This window comes from Lissotriton vulgaris, chromosome 3_1 (genome assembly GCF_964263255.1).
Source record: "Lissotriton vulgaris chromosome 3_1, aLisVul1.2, whole genome shotgun sequence".
Classification (NCBI taxonomy): domain Eukaryota; kingdom Metazoa; phylum Chordata; class Amphibia; order Caudata; family Salamandridae; genus Lissotriton; species Lissotriton vulgaris.
Window position 1 is genome coordinate 1,727,221,703 of NC_141689.1, and position 19,076 is coordinate 1,727,240,778.

Genomic DNA, 19,076 nt, shown 5'->3' on the forward strand with positions numbered 1-19,076 from the left:
AACCAAGCAGATTTTCATTACAACCTGTTGTCAAAATCAAAGGTGCTTTCAATTGACAAGGTCCAACAGAAATAGACAAAGGACCAGATACAGGGTTGTAAACAGGGGCGCCTGAAAAACCTACTGAAACATTTGTTAAGCCGGACAAAGGTGCGCCAGGGAGTTTCGCATGAATGATAGAACTTTTTGCTGCACCAGTATCCAACAGAAACGGTTCGACTACACCTGATGTTGCTACTGCGACATAAGGCCCACTCTGATCCACTGGAACTGATACTACTCCCTCTCTCTGTCCATGGCTGTCCTAGTACTCAGTTTGCTGAAATCCCTCATCAACTTCACAATAGTCTTCAACATGATACTGTTGAGATCTATTTTGTTGAGCAGACTGTCCATTCCGCTGATCAAAATGATTAGAAGGGCGATCATTCGTTTGTGGAGGCATAGCACCTCGTCCTCGACCTCTAGAATTCTGCATGGAACCACCACGACCTCTCTGAGCTGCTGCAGCATAATTTTGCGCTAAGACTGGACAGTCATTCTTATAATGACCTTCTTTCTTACAGTACCCACACTGATTCCACTGATATTGTGGCCTTGGTGAATTATAATCTGTTCTTTGATATGACCCTTGCTGTGTATTAGTCTGATTCGTGCGAGGCGGATACGCTTGCTGTAAAAGAACTTTAGTTTTTAAATCTTTCGTCTTCTTTTCTGACTTTTCCTTCTCTTCTTTATCCCTATTTTCATAATACTGTGCAGTTGCAAGTATTTGCGCAGTTGTAGAGACAGCCCACGCACTCTCGGAATCTTTCAATTTATTACTGAGCTCTGGCAGCAGATTGTGTACAAATTTATCAACAAACAGTCTCTGTCCTCCTTCTGTGCTCATATCCTGACCACTGTGATCTACAAAAGTCTCTTCGAACCTTGTGAAAAAGTCGGAGACACTTTCGTCTTTCTTCTGCCTGCATGCGGACAACTTGTCCCAGTTAACGCGCAATGCTGGCATCAAAGTCTTCATTAAGTCAATTATTCTGCCTGGTAGATTAGCAATTAGAGGTTCAGGTTTGGAACCACCTATTTGCTGACCATCTGCCGCAATTATAGCTGCCCAATCACCACCTAGGGCAATGGGATGATTCTCTTTACGAATTTTAGCCCAAATTGGTTGCGGAACTACATTCCCAAATAACATGTCAATGTCCGCCAAATTCATCACGCAAGCTTCAACTGCCTGTGCTAACTCTTTGTAGTATCCGGCGGGATTCTTACGCGGATCAGGCAAGGCCTGTTTTACTGCTAATACTTCAGCTCGCTTCCATGGAATGTGTATCCACACTCTCTGGAATTGCGCCAGAGCGGCAGCAATACCAAGATTCGCATTAGCTTGCACAGCTTCGCGCCAGATTGGAGGAACCTCCCTCATTAGATATTGGCGATTCTGCTTCGTACTACGTTTTTCTAGGTCTCTCGGTGAACGAAGGGATGGGTCATTCCTATAGCTTAAAATTAGTTCCATCGCTTCCTTTATATCCTGACCAACTATCATACCTGCAGCAAACTCTTTCTGAACATTAATTAATTCTTCTAGATTTGATTCAGAGTCATCTTCTTCTAATTCCTCACGCAAAAGGGAACACATCTCGTCGAACACATATCGTTGTGTCGGTTCTTTCCATTGCATAAATGTATCTAATACATCTCTAGTACTATATCTTCTACTTTTTGAAATCCATCTAAGAGCGGTGGAATCTAATATTCCCCGTTCTTCAGTACTGGGAAGCTGACTTCGTCTCTGAACAGAGTCAGAGGCAGGAGTCTTAATTAAAGTTTTATAGAAGGGAGACAGAATATTAGAGACAGAATCAGTGATTCTCCGACGAACAGAAAGTGGAGTCATAATACTAGCAGAAGCAGAAAATACAGTAGCAGTTGGAATAGATAGAACAGGAACAGTAGGAGTATCAGGCAAGGTAGCTTGTGAGACAACAGGTGTAAGTGATGCAGGTATAGGTAAAGAAGTCGGCAACCCTGGAAGAGGGGGTGCCGAAGGAACATTAACATTGACCACAGGAGGTACAGGAGCTTGATTCAGGGGAGCGGGAGCAGGAATACCGGGTTGTCCAGCAACCGGTAATTGAACATTCGGTAAAGGTGGAGCCGTAGCACCCTGTGCATACGGTGGGCGTGACCTTAACAAATAAGACAACAGAGGATCATTTTCGGGGTCCTCTACCGTCTTAGCTGTACTCGATGGCAAGGCAGGGTAGCACTTGTCTATCGCTAAATTACGCTCTCTAACAGCCACCTCCATTGCTTTCTCAGACTCATTGAGTTGCAGCTGCTTAGCAGCCTGTTCTAAAGTCAACTCTTGCTCTTTCTGTTCTTTCTTTAACTTTTTAATCTCTCTTTGTTTGGATTCTTTTCGCCAATAACGGAAAGAATCAAACTTTGCCGGCCGGGCTTTCTTCTTAAACAACTTCACTTCCAAATTATCAAGGACTTCGGGTTCAAAACTACCATGCAGTGGCCAACTAAGGACACCGTCTTTCTCGGTATATCGGATCCATACCTTATTATAAGATATTGAACACACACCAAACTTACAATACAGATCTTAAAGAGGAGTTCCGATCGGAGGAACCAGACATGAGTCCTCCAACCGGGAATCACTGTTGCAACCAAAACACAACAACATACAATTTTTCCGACTTACCATTTTATAATCCAGAACACAGAATGAACAAAAACACAAACAAAAATGTGCACTCGAACCAAGAACTTAGGCCTACCAAAAGCGAACGAATGTATTGATACCCAAATTAAACCAAAAGATTATCGTAACTAGAACAACCAGTGATAATCTTACGAAACCAAACCAAACCAAGAACTAAAAAGGATTATCCAAACAGGAGCAACCCTTACGAAGTAACCAACTAGCAACCACTTAATACTTAACTGAGGCACTGAAGACGTCACCAAGGAGAAACCCGTCTACGTCTCGCCGTACTAAGGACTGCACCTCGGGTCCAAGACAGGGCGACGGTCAAGGCAACGGACCACTGCAGCCGTCTGAACGGGAACCCTCGTGGAAGAGAAAGTCGGGCCACTTTTGCGATATGCCGGGATCGATGAAGTGGGGCGCCTCCCTCAGGAATCTTCACACGAAGCTTCTCGAACTCTTCAGGATTTTGGACCGGTACCGAATGACGTCGCCCCACGTGGGCGCCAATTGGAGTTCTGGACTTTTTGGTTCCGTCCAGAGGTGTCAGGGATAACACCCGAAGACCCCGGAGTTCTACCTGTCTCGGTGCACAAATAAACAGAAACACGGGCTTCTCGATGGTGGCGTCAAAGACCAAAGGTTTATTACTGCAGGGACACAGAAGTCACAGAAACTACACACGGGCAGTATCTAGGAGCCTGTTCGATTTGTACAAAGAGGGTTGCTCCTTATATACTGTCATATGGTTATTAAGTTTCCATAGATTGTGTTAAGTTAGCATGTGCTTATTAAATGTTTAAACGCCATATTTTCTTTCTGCTTCGGTTTGCACACGACACCTAGTTGTTATTACAGCTTTTAACCTAGACGAAAGATGTGATTTATTTGAGAATAATATATTATTGTACTGGTATCAGTTGTGCCTGGAACACTTGGTACAACTGTCTGCACACTGAGAACTGCACACTCTAACACAAGGTTGCAGCAGGCCTGATCCTCGCACTACGTTAGTCATAACACAAATAATGTTTGTGCCAACTTTTGGCTTTACTTGAGTTCAAGATACAGTTACAGGGAATGAGAAAACACACTTGATGCTGGACATGCTGAGAGCTGGTAGCTGTTGATGTGATCTCCTCCTACTGAGAATTCGAGGTATGGGTCCGCCCAGCTAAAAGCCCAGATGAGACCTTCTTAGATATAAAATAATATGCTAATTAGGGTGCGCGAAATATAGGTGATACAGAATTCTATTGATTTTTGCATCATAATATGTTATCACAGTTTGCTTACTATGGATTAGTGACTATGCTGCTGACTCTGATTTTTATAATATGTATGTTGATATTATACAAGATACTGCGTTTGAGAATGTTGCATTGAAAAATAAACATTTCAAACTTGCACGTGTTTTCATTGCCTCCCAGTTTTGGTTTGGAATGATAATATAACGAAAGAGTGTTCATGTGTTCCACGATACCTGAGGTATTCTAAGTTCATGTTCTGGATTGTCTAAGACATCGGGAAGTATTCACTGCCGATGAGATACTGTAGCTAGCTTGGTAAGGGGATTTCTGAAACATAGGTGAGTTGTGGGTCACCCTGACTCACCCAGGTTCTAGGTCTCTGTGCACAGTTCTGTGAGAGAACGGAAACCCTGCGACATGGCGCCCATACGTTGGTTGGCCTTATAACATGACACTCGAGTAGTATATCATTCAAACCTTAACGCCTACATTCCCGTTTCCGGAAAACGGCAGTGTCGGAAAAACCTACCTATTTTTGAAATAGGTCCTTTTCAAGCTTGAATCTGTCTAAAACGGTTTCTTTGAATTACTACCCAGTTGTGCTACAAAGTATAATTAGTTTTTTCTCAATCCTGTGCTAACATGGCTCAAGCCGTGGACATCCTGCAGCATAGTCGCATTGCGGTGCGTGACCATTTGCGGATGTATGAAGTTCCTGTGGAGGGCTTGGCTGTGGTTCTGGTGGTGAGTGCGGAACATGCGTACCCGTACGAACTGTTTTATTCGTGGGTGACATTTCCGGCAGTGGACGCTAATACTGGTGTGTTCCACTCATACACTGCTTCAGAGGTACCGGCTGAGTACGCTCCGTACAGAGCACTGGAGGTTCCTATTGACGCTTGGCAGCATGGAGTTTGGTTTGGTGGCGCCCTACCGCACGCTTTGACCGCTCCGAGGTTAGGTCCTTTGTCCATTCCGGGCACTCCTTGGCCTGCTTTGGCTGGATTTACTCCTCACCCTCGACGTAACGCTTGTAACGTGGCTGAACTGCGGCGACTTCATGAAGTCGCGGTGGGAGTGATTAGAGCGCTTGTTCATTACATTGGCCGTAATGTTCAGGACGCAGCCCCTAGAGGCGCACAGCTTCGAGCAGAACATGCTGGTCTGAAAATCAACCCGGTCATGGTTAATTCCGTGATGGGTAAGAAGCCCCAGGAAAAGGACGATTTTCCGTTCTGGCTTGCTGAGAAATTCGGCCAGCTGGAAGCTGTGTTTCCTAATACGAGTCCGGGTGATAAACACCGGATTCTTACACTGAGTTTGCCGAAAGATCTGGCTCCTGACCTTGCTGACTGTGAGACCTGGGGAAAAACTTTTGCAGCGGTCTATTCGAGGTGCTATGGCTCCCCGTCTGTGACCAATCTAGGTGGGGTCCTTAAACGTGTTCAGGACGAACACGGACCGGAGGCGGCTGTTGAATTGGGCATGCGCCTGTGTGGCTCCTTTGAAGTGGTTTGCGGTGTGATCCTTGCGAATGTCAAGGGAGATGCAGTGAACTTTCAAGTTGCTAACGCATTAGCGTTGGTTCCCGAGCCCGACCGACCCCGACAGTTAGCAAAGATTATTGTGAATGCTTACAAAATGGTGGGCCGCAATGCAAAGGGGGTTAAATCTTTTTCTGATAAGGAGAAGAAACAGCCCCAGGGTCAGACATCGGAAACTAGTGGTCAACAAAAGTCCAAGAAACAAAATTGGCCTAAAAAGCAGAATCAGGGTAAGCAACAACAACAACAAATACAGGTTTCTGCTCCTGCGTCTCCATTGCCTGCGCAGTCGGATCGTGTTTACGATTTGCGCGACCGCGCGATGATTAAATCGCCTGAGAGGTTTCAGGCTTCTGACCAACGCTCTCCTCGTTCCTTTCAGGACTCATCGGCTCCGTCAACCGGTGGTGGAGGGGGCGGCAGGGGCCGGGGTGGCCAGCAAGGACGTGGTCAGCCCCGCCCGCGTGCCAGTGGAGATCAGCAGGAAGGCTCTACGCCCAAGAGACCACAGTTTGCCACGAAGAAAGTCGCTGCCCTGACCGCGCATCATTATGCCGAAGATAGTGAGAACGCGGCTTCGGAATCTGACGTGGGCTCTGACCTTGCTAGACAGCGCAGCAGAGATTACCATAGTGAGAGAGGCCCTCCGTCCACTGTTGAAGGCGACAGCGACTGACATTTATGTTGTGATAGAAACAGCAGATACGCATGTTGCTCCCCCTGAACGACTTTTTGAAATTGTCCTGTTAATTGAAGGTGACATGCAGCGAACTGTAAAAGGGGTATTTTGGGAAAATCTCTCGTCTACGTATGACATTTTACTTTCGGAGGCTGACTGGCCCCCACCTTTTGTTCTCGCAGCTCCGCGAGGGGAGGAGGTAATACTGCCCAGCTTCGCGCACACTGTGCCGAGGGTGAAAGCGCTGCATTTTGCAGAAGAGTGGGCGCTGGCGCTTGCGCCGGCTGTGTACCGCAATCAATGTGGCTGGGATAAATTGTCACCAAGCCATGAGATTCCTTTACGGTCACAGCCACAGCCTCAACCTCAATATCCCATACGGCGTGAAGCGAAAGCTTTGGTCACAGCTATCCTTGAACAATTGGAATATCAAGGTGTGTGTAAGCATGGGCGAATTTTGCGGATCTCGCGTTCGCGAATTTTGCGGATTTGCGAACTCGCAATCCGCAAAATCCGCGAATTCCCGCGAATTTGCGGATTTTTTTTTTGTGTGTTCGCAATTGTTTCTGCCAGTTCGCGAGGATTTGGTACTAGTTCGCAATTGCAAACTTACTTGTCGGCTCGCAACAGTCGCGACTATGTTGTTTCTACGTCTGGTTCATCATCACAGCCTCCCAGCACCCTCTGTTTCACCACTGGCACCCTCTCTTTGACCCATGCCACCCTCTGTTACATCAATGCCACCCTCTGGTTCATCATCACTGTAGAAGATGGGGGGGAAAAGCAAGCCCACCTGCCCTGCTTGAACTGACATGAATTAATTTGGGGTTAGTTTATTAACAACACCTGCCCTGCCCCAACTGACAATAATGAATTAGGGGCTAATTAATGTGTCACTGAAAGAATTTCAAGTTCCAGCCTGGCACCTGCTTGTCTGCTCCTTTAGCTGTAAATCAGGACCTTTGTGGCATACAGTTAAGGTCAGAGCAGGGTCACACAATAGTTGCAAGCAGGCAACCGAATTCTGGAGGGCCCCCTCAGGAAGCACTACAAAGAATCGTTACAAATCATGAGGTTGACCTTTTGCACCTGCTCATTGCTTTTGCTTTTGCTGAAATCGTTTTTCGGGTTTTTTCGCGCTATTCGCGGGGTGCGGCGTCGTGCGAAACCGACCGCGGAAGCCGCCAATTCGTGCGAATGAGCATTTTATTTTTTTGCGGCTTGTTGTTTCGCGAGTTTTTTTGCAGTATTCGCGAGCCGCTTGCAGCGCAACACGCGAATTTACCCCAAGGTCGAGTACGGGCGCGGCCATTTTGTTTGCGTGACGTATTTCCGTTTCCGCCCGCTATGTATAATCTCGCGCAGTAAGGGCATTGCGAGTAGAGGTTCGCACGAGATCGCGCGGGAAATCTAGAGGTTCGCACGAGATCGCGAGGAAAATCTCGCGCGAACTTACTTTCGCGCTCGTGAACGGGCGCCGGCCATCTTGTTTTTCATTCATTTCCTGTGTCTGGGCATGGTGTTTAATCCTCTTGGTATCTTTGCCATCCTTTGCTTGTTTTCAGTTTTTTTTTTACGATTTTGCTTCTTATCTATCCCTCTCTTTTCCTAGCTGTATATTTTTGTCTTTTCTGCTATTTTTCTTTACTTTTAAACTACTTTTTTAAACTCTTTTCTTTTCTTCTTCCCTATCCTATTCTTTCTTAATTTTCTACTTCTTCCTACCTTACCTGCCCAGACCATGGTCAAGCCAGGCGCCGTGAAGCTGCCCAGGCACTTGAGGGCCGCAGCGGCGGCAGGGAGTAGTGCTGGACCCAGTGCCAGGACAGCATGCGGGAGATTGAGGGGGGAGCAGGTGACGCGACGGGAGATATTCAGCCCGGAGGAAGTGGGCGCGCTGGTCTACTTCGTCCAGCGCCGCCTGCCCAGGACCATCGCGGGAGGCGGCAGGATCGCGGCCGGCGGCTACAACATGCGGGAGCGCCGGAAGCGGTTGGAGAAGGTGTGCTGGGCCATATCCCACCTCTACGGGGTCCAGCGCACCTACAGCCAGGTCACCCATCGCTGGACGGACCTCCTGGACCGCGAGCGCGACCTGCTGGACCAGCTCGGCTTGGAGATCCCCGGGCTTGGTGAGTAGTAGTAGCCATTTAATCACTCACTACTATGATGTTTTCTCCTGCTCTGTGTTGTTGTATTGCAAATATTTGTTTTTTACATGGAGCAAGCCAATAATGCCGCTGATGACGATTACATTGTAGTTAAATTATATTTCAAAATCTTCTGTGCATTTCAGGTGCACTGCTCTCCTTCTCAGTGGCGTTGCTACTATGCTTATTTGTTTTCTATTTCGTGGTCTCATTGGCCTGAGTAACTATTATGTATGAGTGTACTTTACAGAACTGCGTAATGCTAGACACTAGGGGGCAGATTACATTTACAAGCCCCTTGCGCCACGTTTACGTTGCCTTGCGTGACGCAACAGCGGCGTAAACGTGCTGCATCCCTGCGAGTCATTTACAGCATGACGCATCTAGGGAGATGCGTCACGTTATAAAGCCATGGGCCTGCACCACAATGGGTGCGTTCCTAGTACGCAGGGTGGGCGGTCCGGCGGCTGTGCGCCTCGCAAAATTGCCTGCGTGAAATCTACAAGATTTAACGCAGGCACTTCTGCGACGCTGCTACGTCAATTCAATTCCTTATGTCTGCTCGAAGCAGGCTAAAGGACTGACACAGCATGTTAAGTATTGGGTGGCCCTGAGCATTACTGGAGTTGCATTGCGTTGGCGACGTGACTCCAGCGATGCGCCGCTCTTACGTGACGAGATGCGTCACGCAAGTGCCTACCCTTGCGCCAGGGCGCGCCGCATTGTAACCATCAGGATTCAAGCAAACCGGGCCGAAGACGGCTGTAATGCCAGAAACCGGTCCCCGGGAGCTTGTTTCCTTCCCAGTGTAAGAATTGGCTTTTGTAGTTTGGTTTGCCCTGTTCCCATCATGCACTGGGACAGGAACAGACTAATTTGCATACAGCCAGGTTCTGAAACTGGGATGGTGCAGTGAGCTAAAAAACGGTGTTGGATCTAGCCCTGATCTCTTGACTGGGTGAGAGCTTTCTGCTTAATTCAGAGACTCTGTCCCTCACCACCCCTTGTTGTAAATATTTTTGTCCACCCTAAGCGTGGAAGGGTATTCTCAGATGTGAGACCCTTGCTCATTGCACCATCAGGATTCAAGCAAACCGGGCCGAAGACGGCTGTAATGCCAGAAACCGGTCCCCGGGAGCTTGTTTCCTTCCCAGTGTAAGAATTGGCTTTTGTAGTTTGGTTTGCCCTGTTCCCATCATGCACTGGGACAGGAACAGACTAATTTGCATACAGCCAGGTTCTGAAACTGGGATGGTGCAGTGAGCTAAAAAACGGTGTTGGATCTAGCCCTGATCTCTTGACTGGGTGAGAGCTTTCTGCTTAATTCAGAGACTCTGTCCCTCACCACCCCTTGTTGTAAATATTTTTGTCCACCCTAAGCGTGGAAGGGTATTCTCAGATGTGAGACCCTTGCTCATTGCACCATCAGGATTCAAGCAAACCGGGCCGAAGACGGCTGTAATGCCAGAAACCGGTCCCCGGGAGCTTGTTTCCTTCCCAGTGTAAGAATTGGCTTTTGTAGTTTGGTTTGCCCTGTTCCCATCATGCACTGGGACAGGAACAGACTAATTTGCATACAGCCAGGTTCTGAAACTGGGATGGTGCAGTGAGCTAAAAAACGGTGTTGGATCTAGCCCTGATCTCTTGACTGGGTGAGAGCTTTCTGCTTAATTCAGAGACTCTGTCCCTCACCACCCCTTGTTGTAAATATTTTTGTCCACCCTAAGCGTGGAAGGGTATTCTCAGATGTGAGACCCTTGCTCATTGCACCATCAGGATTCAAGCAAACCGGGCCGAAGACGGCTGTAATGCCAGAAACCGGTCCCCGGGAGCTTGTTTCCTTCCCAGTGTAAGAATTGGCTTTTGTAGTTTGGTTTGCCCTGTTCCCATCATGCACTGGGACAGGAACAGACTAATTTGCATACAGCCAGGTTCTGAAACTGGGATGGTGCAGTGAGCTAAAAAACGGTGTTGGATCTAGCCCTGATCTCTTGACTGGGTGAGAGCTTTCTGCTTAATTCAGAGACTCTGTCCCTCACCACCCCTTGTTGTAAATATTTTTGTCCACCCTAAGCGTGGAAGGGTATTCTCAGATGTGAGACCCTTGCTCATTGCACCATCAGGATTCAAGCAAACCGGGCCGAAGACGGCTGTAATGCCAGAAACCGGTCCCCGGGAGCTTGTTTCCTTCCCAGTGTAAGAATTGGCTTTTGTAGTTTGGTTTGCCCTGTTCCCATCATGCACTGGGACAGGAACAGACTAATTTGCATACAGCCAGGTTCTGAAACTGGGATGGTGCAGTGAGCTAAAAAACGGTGTTGGATCTAGCCCTGATCTCTTGACTGGGTGAGAGCTTTCTGCTTAATTCAGAGACTCTGTCCCTCACCACCCCTTGTTGTAAATATTTTTGTCCACCCTAAGCGTGGAAGGGTATTCTCAGATGTGAGACCCTTGCTCATTGCACCATCAGGATTCAAGCAAACCGGGCCGAAGACGGCTGTAATGCCAGAAACCGGTCCCCGGGAGCTTGTTTCCTTCCCAGTGTAAGAATTGGCTTTTGTAGTTTGGTTTGCCCTGTTCCCATCATGCACTGGGACAGGAACAGACTAATTTGCATACAGCCAGGTTCTGAAACTGGGATGGTGCAGTGAGCTAAAAAACGGTGTTGGATCTAGCCCTGATCTCTTGACTGGGTGAGAGCTTTCTGCTTAATTCAGAGACTCTGTCCCTCACCACCCCTTGTTGTAAATAGCATTGTAAATGAGGCGCATCTGCCGTGTCGCAAGGGTAGTTTTGCGTGACGCATTTGATCTGGCGCATCTCTGGAGATGCGCCAGAACGCGTAAGTAAGTATGCCCCTAAGGGGCAGAATTGCAATTACCGTCGCATCCCTGCAAAGTAGCAGGGATGCGCCATTAATTGTGCGGCCCGCTACCACCACCAAACATGGTGCGCCGTATTTGCAATGTGGCGCACCATGGGCCCAAAACGTCACCGAAGCTTTACTGCTGGAGTTGCGTCACATCGATGGCGCAGCTCCAGCAATGCTCTGGGGTACCCTATCTCCCCGTTGCTGGGTCAAGCCGTACGTCTGCTTCAAGCAGGTGCAGGGTTTGTGTGACGCATCATTGTCCTAAAGGTGACTGATTGAAATTTTGTAGATTTCCCTCAGCCACTATTAGGATGTGTTCCAGCGCAGGAATGCCCTCCCTTGCGCCGGAACGCCCCCTGATGGCGCAGGGCTTTATAACGGGATGCATCTCCCAAATGCGTCACGTTGTTATAATATTATACGCCGCACCATGGCGCCCTTTTTTGTTTAGCTGCTGCGTCACAAAAGTCACGCAAGAACGGCGCAAAAGAGCCGCAAGGGGCTTAAATCTGCCCCTTCCTTTGTACCCCTGACAATAAGAAAAATAGTGGCGGTGGATTGATAGTTTGACTATTTCAATGACTGGTAATGTAGCAGGCAACTGTTAGTGTTGTCACTGATCTGACTGAAATCACAATGGAGTTTGTCTGTCACTTTGCGTCTTGCCTGCGGACTGCTGCCTGCCAGTCCTAGGTGAACGTTTCAGTACTTTGTTTAGTGAGTTACGTGACTTTCGAAGTCACAGGTCCGCAAATAAATGAAAACTAACCCTAATCAATATAATTTCGCGGAAATATTTTGTTATTGTTCTTTTGAAATGTTTGATTTGGTTGACATTGACAAGCAACAATCATCCATGTTTTCTGTTCTTTCTTTCATGTTGTACGTCAGCTCCCCCCAGGGGCGAGAGGAGGACGCAGGAGCAGCAGGCGGCGGATGCTGTTCAACAGGGCCAGGATCGGGCAGGCGAGGGCTCCTCTGCTGGCCCCAGTAAGTTTTCATTTTAGACTAGTACCTATTTTTCCTAGCGTTCCTCATTTGACTTTTTTCAAAATTGTCTTTGCTCTTCTTGTAGACTGTATCTAAATTCTTATCCTGCCTCTACTATGACTCCCTGTGGTATTACTAGATTATTCTTATTAGTCTGTCTGTGTAGCTAACTAAGATTGCACGGTTGGCGAAACTCCCATGATTCTAGTCAGCAATAGCTCTATCAACTTAGTGCAGTCCTCTGGGATTGTCCATAATGTCTTTTGAAGTGTTCTATCTGGACTCATGCTTGCAAAAATTGCAAAACCTTTCGCTCAGTCACTCTAGTCTGGACCAAAATACACAGATTGTATTTAAGTTTAAAAGCTTTATTAAAAGTAAACACATTTATTAAAATGAAGTCATAATAAAACTAAACGTTTAACTGATAATGGAAAAGTGGTTAGTGCTGACGATTAATTGAAGACATTTCTTGTGGTCGAGCCGAGCTCTCACCTGGTTTCAACTTGATCTTGTTGTTAGAGGTCCATCTTCTGTCTGTGTGGAGAAAAATGGTGCGTGTTAAAAAAACAGCCTTCATCAGTTGTGCCAAAAAGTGCAGCAAGACAACCTTCCCTGGAAAAAGGGACATTTTTTTTAACTTTAACGTAGACAGTCACAAATTACATTGTTTTCACATGTCTTCATTCCTAGACCAAAGACTAGTGAGTGCTTTATTCTAACATTCTTAAATGTACTTTGTAGGTGGAACATCTGGTGGCGGGGCCAGTGTGGAGGTGGTGGTGCTCGACACGGAGGCGGAGGGCGATTCTTCAGGGGAGGAGGCGGCGGCTGTGAGAGTTGAGACGGTGGTGGTGGCGGCCAGAGGTAAGCTCTTATATATTCCTTACTTATTGAGATTGAAGACTAGCTGGGAAGGCAAGAATATGAGATGCATGGCTGGGTGAATGATGAAGCAATGATGGGTGGAAGGACAACAGCCTGGGTGGGTGACACAGAAACTGTATGTGTCCATATACCTGGATCATGCTACTATCTGACTCTTAGATAGCATATGTGTATCTAGAGCAGGGGTACTCATAGTACGGCCCGCGGGCCGGTGGTGGCCCGGCAAGCCTTCCTTGGCGGTGCGCAGACCTTGCAGACAATCACTGCTCCCCCGGCCCCCACAGAGCAGAGGCTTTTTTGTATTTCACCTGTTAGCGCCCCTGCATCTCCACTCTGACAATCACTGCTCCCCCGGCCCCCTCAGAGCAGAGTGGAGATGCAAGGCCACAAAGAGGTGAAATAGAACAAAGCCTCTGTGGGGCCGGGCAAGCAGTGATTGTCAGGGTGGAGAAGCAGGGGCGCTACAACAAACAAAGCCTCAATAATATGTTAATGGTCTTTTAAAGACCTGTTAAGTACTTTGGTGTTGTTGTCTGTGTGTGCGCGTTGAGGAAGCGGTCTCAACCCGGGCTGAAGGCTGACACAGATAGACACACACACAGTGAGATGACAGAGGGGGAGGTAGAGGGAGGGCAGGAGGGAGAGAGAGATGGAGAGGGAGGGCAGGAGGGAGAGCAGGAGGGAGAGAGATGTATGTAAATGCTGGGTCTGGTGGCTCAGTGGGTGAGGGCATCTGCTGCAGGGACCTGTGTGCAACCTCATGGTCACAAGTTATCGTTTTGCTTTAGCCCCGCCCCCTCTGACTCCGCCCCCACCAGTGCGGCCCTCGGCCCCAAACTACACTGTAAATGTAGCCCCTGAGAGAAAGTTTGTGAGTACCCATGATCTAGAGAGAGTAGACGGTCAGTGGATGAACTAAGTGTAACTTTGAAGAGCATGTAACACTGCACCCGCACGTCCGTTCCAGTGTAGGAAAGGCAAGGAAAAGAACTTTTAATTTTGTCCAAATACTACCATCAATAGTAGCAGTAGTTTGTATTGCAAGCACTGCATAGATCCGGTTATTACGGTGGCCACTCCCTACCTCTCTTAATAAGTTAAGTAGTACTCAGTCATTCATGTGTGGATGTATCACTGGTCACTCAATAAAAAGCAAAGCACCTAAAGTCATCCCATATATAAGCAAAAACATCCCATGTGAAGTGATAGATAATCAGATTATTTATCTTCTTCAATTTTCCATTTCTAGTACTCATTTCCACTGTAGGGTGAAAGTTAAATTAATTAAGCAGTAGCCCTTGAGTTGTAACAGAGTATTCTCAGTGCCACCCGTAATAGAAAAGTAAGAGCTTCACCACCTGCATGTACTGGACGGGTACAGTAACGCAACGCAAGTCTAGGTCACTCCTCATGGCGTGCGTCTCTTTTTCTCGGGTGCAAGTTTACTGCGCTGGCATTATGCCGGCTTGCAGAAGATAACGTACCAATTTTCCAAAACAAGAGACAAGAAGAAGAATAAGACTGGTGTACTTTCATAGTCGACTCCAATGGAAGTCCATAGTGCTCGTAGAATTTGTTCCTTAAACTCCCACTAATGTTAGAGCAAGGATGAAGAAGTGTGAGGTTAAATAGATACTGGCCTCAATAGTTATGTAATGCGTTTGCAAGTTGCTAGTTGTAGTGCAACACAAATTTCTGCTGAATGATTGAGTTAATCTTAAGGAGCATTGGTTACAGACTATGTCTTTCTTTCTTCATATAGGTTCTCCTTCCAAACGAACAAGGAGGAAGGAGCTGGCTAGAGCGGCCCGGCAACGGAGGATCGATGCCACTGTGGCCGAATATCGGCGGCTGGTGGCCCTGGAGGACGAAGAAAGTGTGCAGTCGACCACAACAACTACGTCGTCTGCATCGGCCTCCGTTCCCCCACGGGCTGCCAGTGCCACCCAGCACAGTGGTCCACCCAGACTGAGCCGGGCTGCCAAAGCCAAACGCCACCGCCGAGTAGCAAGGACAACAGCTACAGCTTCCTCTCACAGCCGTTGCACCTACAAGGCATTGAAGGCACGCCTGCGCCGCAGTACCCTGATGGTGTCCCGCCTCCAGCAGGAGCTCCACCACTTTTCCAACCAGTTGGAGGGGCTCCGCGTAGAGCACGCCTTGCTCCGCCAGGAGCATGATGCCCTGGCCCAAAAAGTTGACAGCATCCGCCCATAGTGTCCCTTGCCCCTTTTTTAGAGACTTTTGGGGGGTGGGAATTGGGAGTTGGGTTTTTGGGGACTTTTGAAGGACAATCGTTGGGGTTAGGGAGGGTCTTGCGGGAGATTATTTTGTTAGGGATATAAATATACTTTTTCAAACTTTATCTGAGCATACCCGTTTCTTACTGCTTGCCTGGTGGGTGGGGGTTTAACGTTGACTTTGTTTTCCTGAAAGTTTAGTTCCATTTTCTTCCTTTAAGTGTAAATGCCCAAATGTTTTCAACACTAAGTGCCTCTCACAGACGAAGTGAATCCAAGAGTCCTAGGACTTTAGTAGTACTACCTTCAGTCTCTCGTCTCTCGTACTAATACTCCATTATACCCCCAAACCACCAAACGCTTATCTTACCTGTAATTTGTGTTTGAAAGTAGGGCTAGACCCAGGGCTGGCTCCACGGGAAACAGGGAATATGGTTGGCAATCTTGGTCGGATAAAATTTCCTCATAGCGGTGGTACTAGTGGTGTGACACAGTGGCAGTTGCATGCCTATGAAAAAAAAGAAAATGAAATCTGGTTTGTCCTCCTGAGCAATTCAACGGTACAACTGAGAATATAGCAGGTGACAGAAGTACAGTAGAACAGTGCCACATTGTAGCCTAACAAATGGTAAAGTATAACTACTAATTCGGTTGAAGTTCTTTCACATTAGCAATGGTTCTTTGTCAAGCAGAGTAAGAATATATCCTCGGATTTCTTCACCAGCCTGTTGCTTGCTATCACCTTATCCTCCCCAGCAAGTGTGTGGATTTATTGCTGTCATTTAGTCACACATCAATCAAAACCACACAGCCCGGGGGAAGAGGGTTAGGGTTTGAAAAATGGATGAGTACGGGGGTTTTTGGGAAAGGTTTTGGGAGACAAGAAAAAATAGCACAGCATAGACAAACAATTGTGAACATAAACAAATCTTTGGGTACAAACCTATCCATCAATCTTTGAAAGTGCATGCACTACTGCATACATGTCAGTGAAAAGTAAGTAGTACATTCGACAACTGTGGAAGAAAGAATGCGACAGTACAGGGCCTGTGTGGAATTATTGATAACGATATTCAACATAAGGTCTCTGTACTTAGCCAGATACCCGAGAGCCTTGCTGGTCACTATAAATCCATTCACAACAACACTCAGTGGGGTTGGTCTGGAAGGTATAGTAGATAGAAAAGGAGAAATTGCTTGTTTTCTAGGTGTCCCCTCACTCACCAGGGTTGCCCCTTGGTGACATGCTTCATCATTGGGGCCATCCCAGTCCTCTACGGCCTGGGGCGTGCTGCGACTTGCGAATTACGTAGGAGCACTTACAAATGACTATGTGTGGTGCAGATGTGATAGTGGAGTGGACTAAGTGATGTGTTAAGGGATCAATTTAGAAGCAGAGAGAGATCCAAGAAATGCAGTCACAGTCAGAGAAAAAGGCAAGGGATACTGTATCTATGTGGTTGTAGTGGTCCTGTTGGAAGTGGTAAGTAAGTTGCCTGCAGAAAAAAAATCCTCCTTTTAGCGGCACTCCTCCATTGCAGCCGACGCTTCGTCCATCGATGTTGGTCACCAGAAGACACCCTGTAAAAAAAAGCACAGCATAGACAAACAATGGAACATAAACATCCATCAATCTTTGAAAGTGCATGCACTACTGCATGCATGTCAGTGAAAAGTAAGTAGTACATTCGACAACTGTGGAAGAAAGAATGCGACAGTACAGGGCCTGTGTGGAATTATTGATAACGATATTCAACATAAGGTCTCTGTACTTAGACAGATACCCGAGAGCCTTGCTGGTCACTATAAATCCATTCACAACAACACTCAGTGGGGTTGGTCTGGAAGGTATAGTAGATAGAAAAGGAGAAATTGCTTGTTTTCTAGGTGTCCCCTCACTCACCAGGGTTGCCCCTTGGTGACATGCTTCATCATTGGGGCCATCCCAGTCCTCTACGGCCTGGGGCGTGCTGCGACTTGCGAATTACGTAGGAGCACTTACAAATGACTATGTGTGGTGCAGATGTGATAGTGGAGTGGACTAAGTGATGTGTTAAGGGATCAATTTAGAAGCAGAGAGAGATCCAAGAAATGCAGTCACAGTCAGAGAAAAAGGCAAGGGATACTGTATCTATGTGGTTGTAGTGGTCCTGTTGGAAGTGGTAAGTAAGTTGCCTGCAGAAAAAAAATCCTCCTTTTAGCGGCACTCCTCCATTGCAGCCGACGCTTCGTCCATCGATGTTGGTCACCAGAAGACACCCTGTAAAAAAAAGCACAGCATAGACAAACAATGGAACATAAACAATTCTTTGGGTACAAACCTATCCATCAATCTTTGAAAGTGCATGCACTACTGCATGCATGTCAGTGAAAAGTAAGTAGTACATTCGACAACTGTGGAAGAAAGAATGCGACAGTACAGGGCCTGTGTGGAATTATTGATAACGATATTCAACATAAGGTCTCTGTACTTAGACAGATACCCGAGAGCCTTGCTGGTCACTATAAATCCATTCACAACAACACTCAGTGGGGTTGGTCTGGAAGGTATAGTAGATAGAAAAGGAGAAATTGCTTGTTTTCTAGGTGTCCCCTTACTCACCAGGGTTGCCCCTTGGTGACATGCTTCATCATTGGGGCCATCCCAGTCCTCTACGGCCTGGGGCGTGCTGCGACTTGCGAATTACGTAGGAGCACTTACAAATGACTATGTGTGGTGCAGATGTGATAGTGGAGTGGACTAAGTGATGTGTTAAGGGATCAATTTAGAAGCAGAGAGAGATCCAAGAAATGCAGTCACAGTCAGAGAAAAAGGCAAGGGATACTGTATCTATGTGGTTGTAGTGGTCCTGTTGGAAGTGGTAAGTAAGTTGCCTGCAGAAAAAAAATCCTCCTATTAGCGGCACTCCTCCATTGCAGCCGACGCTTCGTCCATCGATGTTGGTCACCAGAAGACACCCTGTCCACTGCCTGCCTGATGCTGAATTGTGGCTCGCTACTGTGAAGCCTGACTCCATCCTTTTTTCCCCATTGCAGAGACTGAAACCCGGCCTGTAATTATTCAACGAAAAACAGGAAGTGATATAATATTACAACACCACTGATAAATAAATATAAGGTATGTAGGCTGTGGAGTGCAAAAAGTCACAATTTGATTTTCCTAGTAGACAGTACAATATTTTTGAAATTGCGTACTCTGAGTCACCTTTTGAAGGATAAATAAGTATGGGCAAATTAATGTAGCGGATCTTGCCCCTCAAGCTAGGTGTACTGTAAACTGTGTTTTAGAACAAAATTAGATCTTCCTAGCAGTGCTCCCACCCAGACCCTTACTAAAGCCAGTAGCAAAAATGTAGAAGACCCCCAATCAAATCTCAAAAAACGAGGCCTAGCAGAAAACTGGTGACAAAACTTACTTTGAAAGTAAAAGTAGGCCGAAGTACCCCCTTCCTAATTACCCATTACCCACCGTGGATTGCATTGAAACCACTTGCAAGCAACCAAGCAAAAGTAGCCATAGCCAGCATCGCTCCAAGACTCGAAATCCCCCCCACTCAAACACATGCAATAGAAATACTGCTAACCCTAACGAACCCTAAGTTAAGAATAGTGGCAAAGGCTTTCTTTAACTATGCCAAATCCCCCCTTTCCCACCTTGGATTTTCTTCAAATGACTTGCAACCAAAATTACACATTCTCACGAGTGCTCTAAGACCCCAGAACTCAGTTGGAATAATC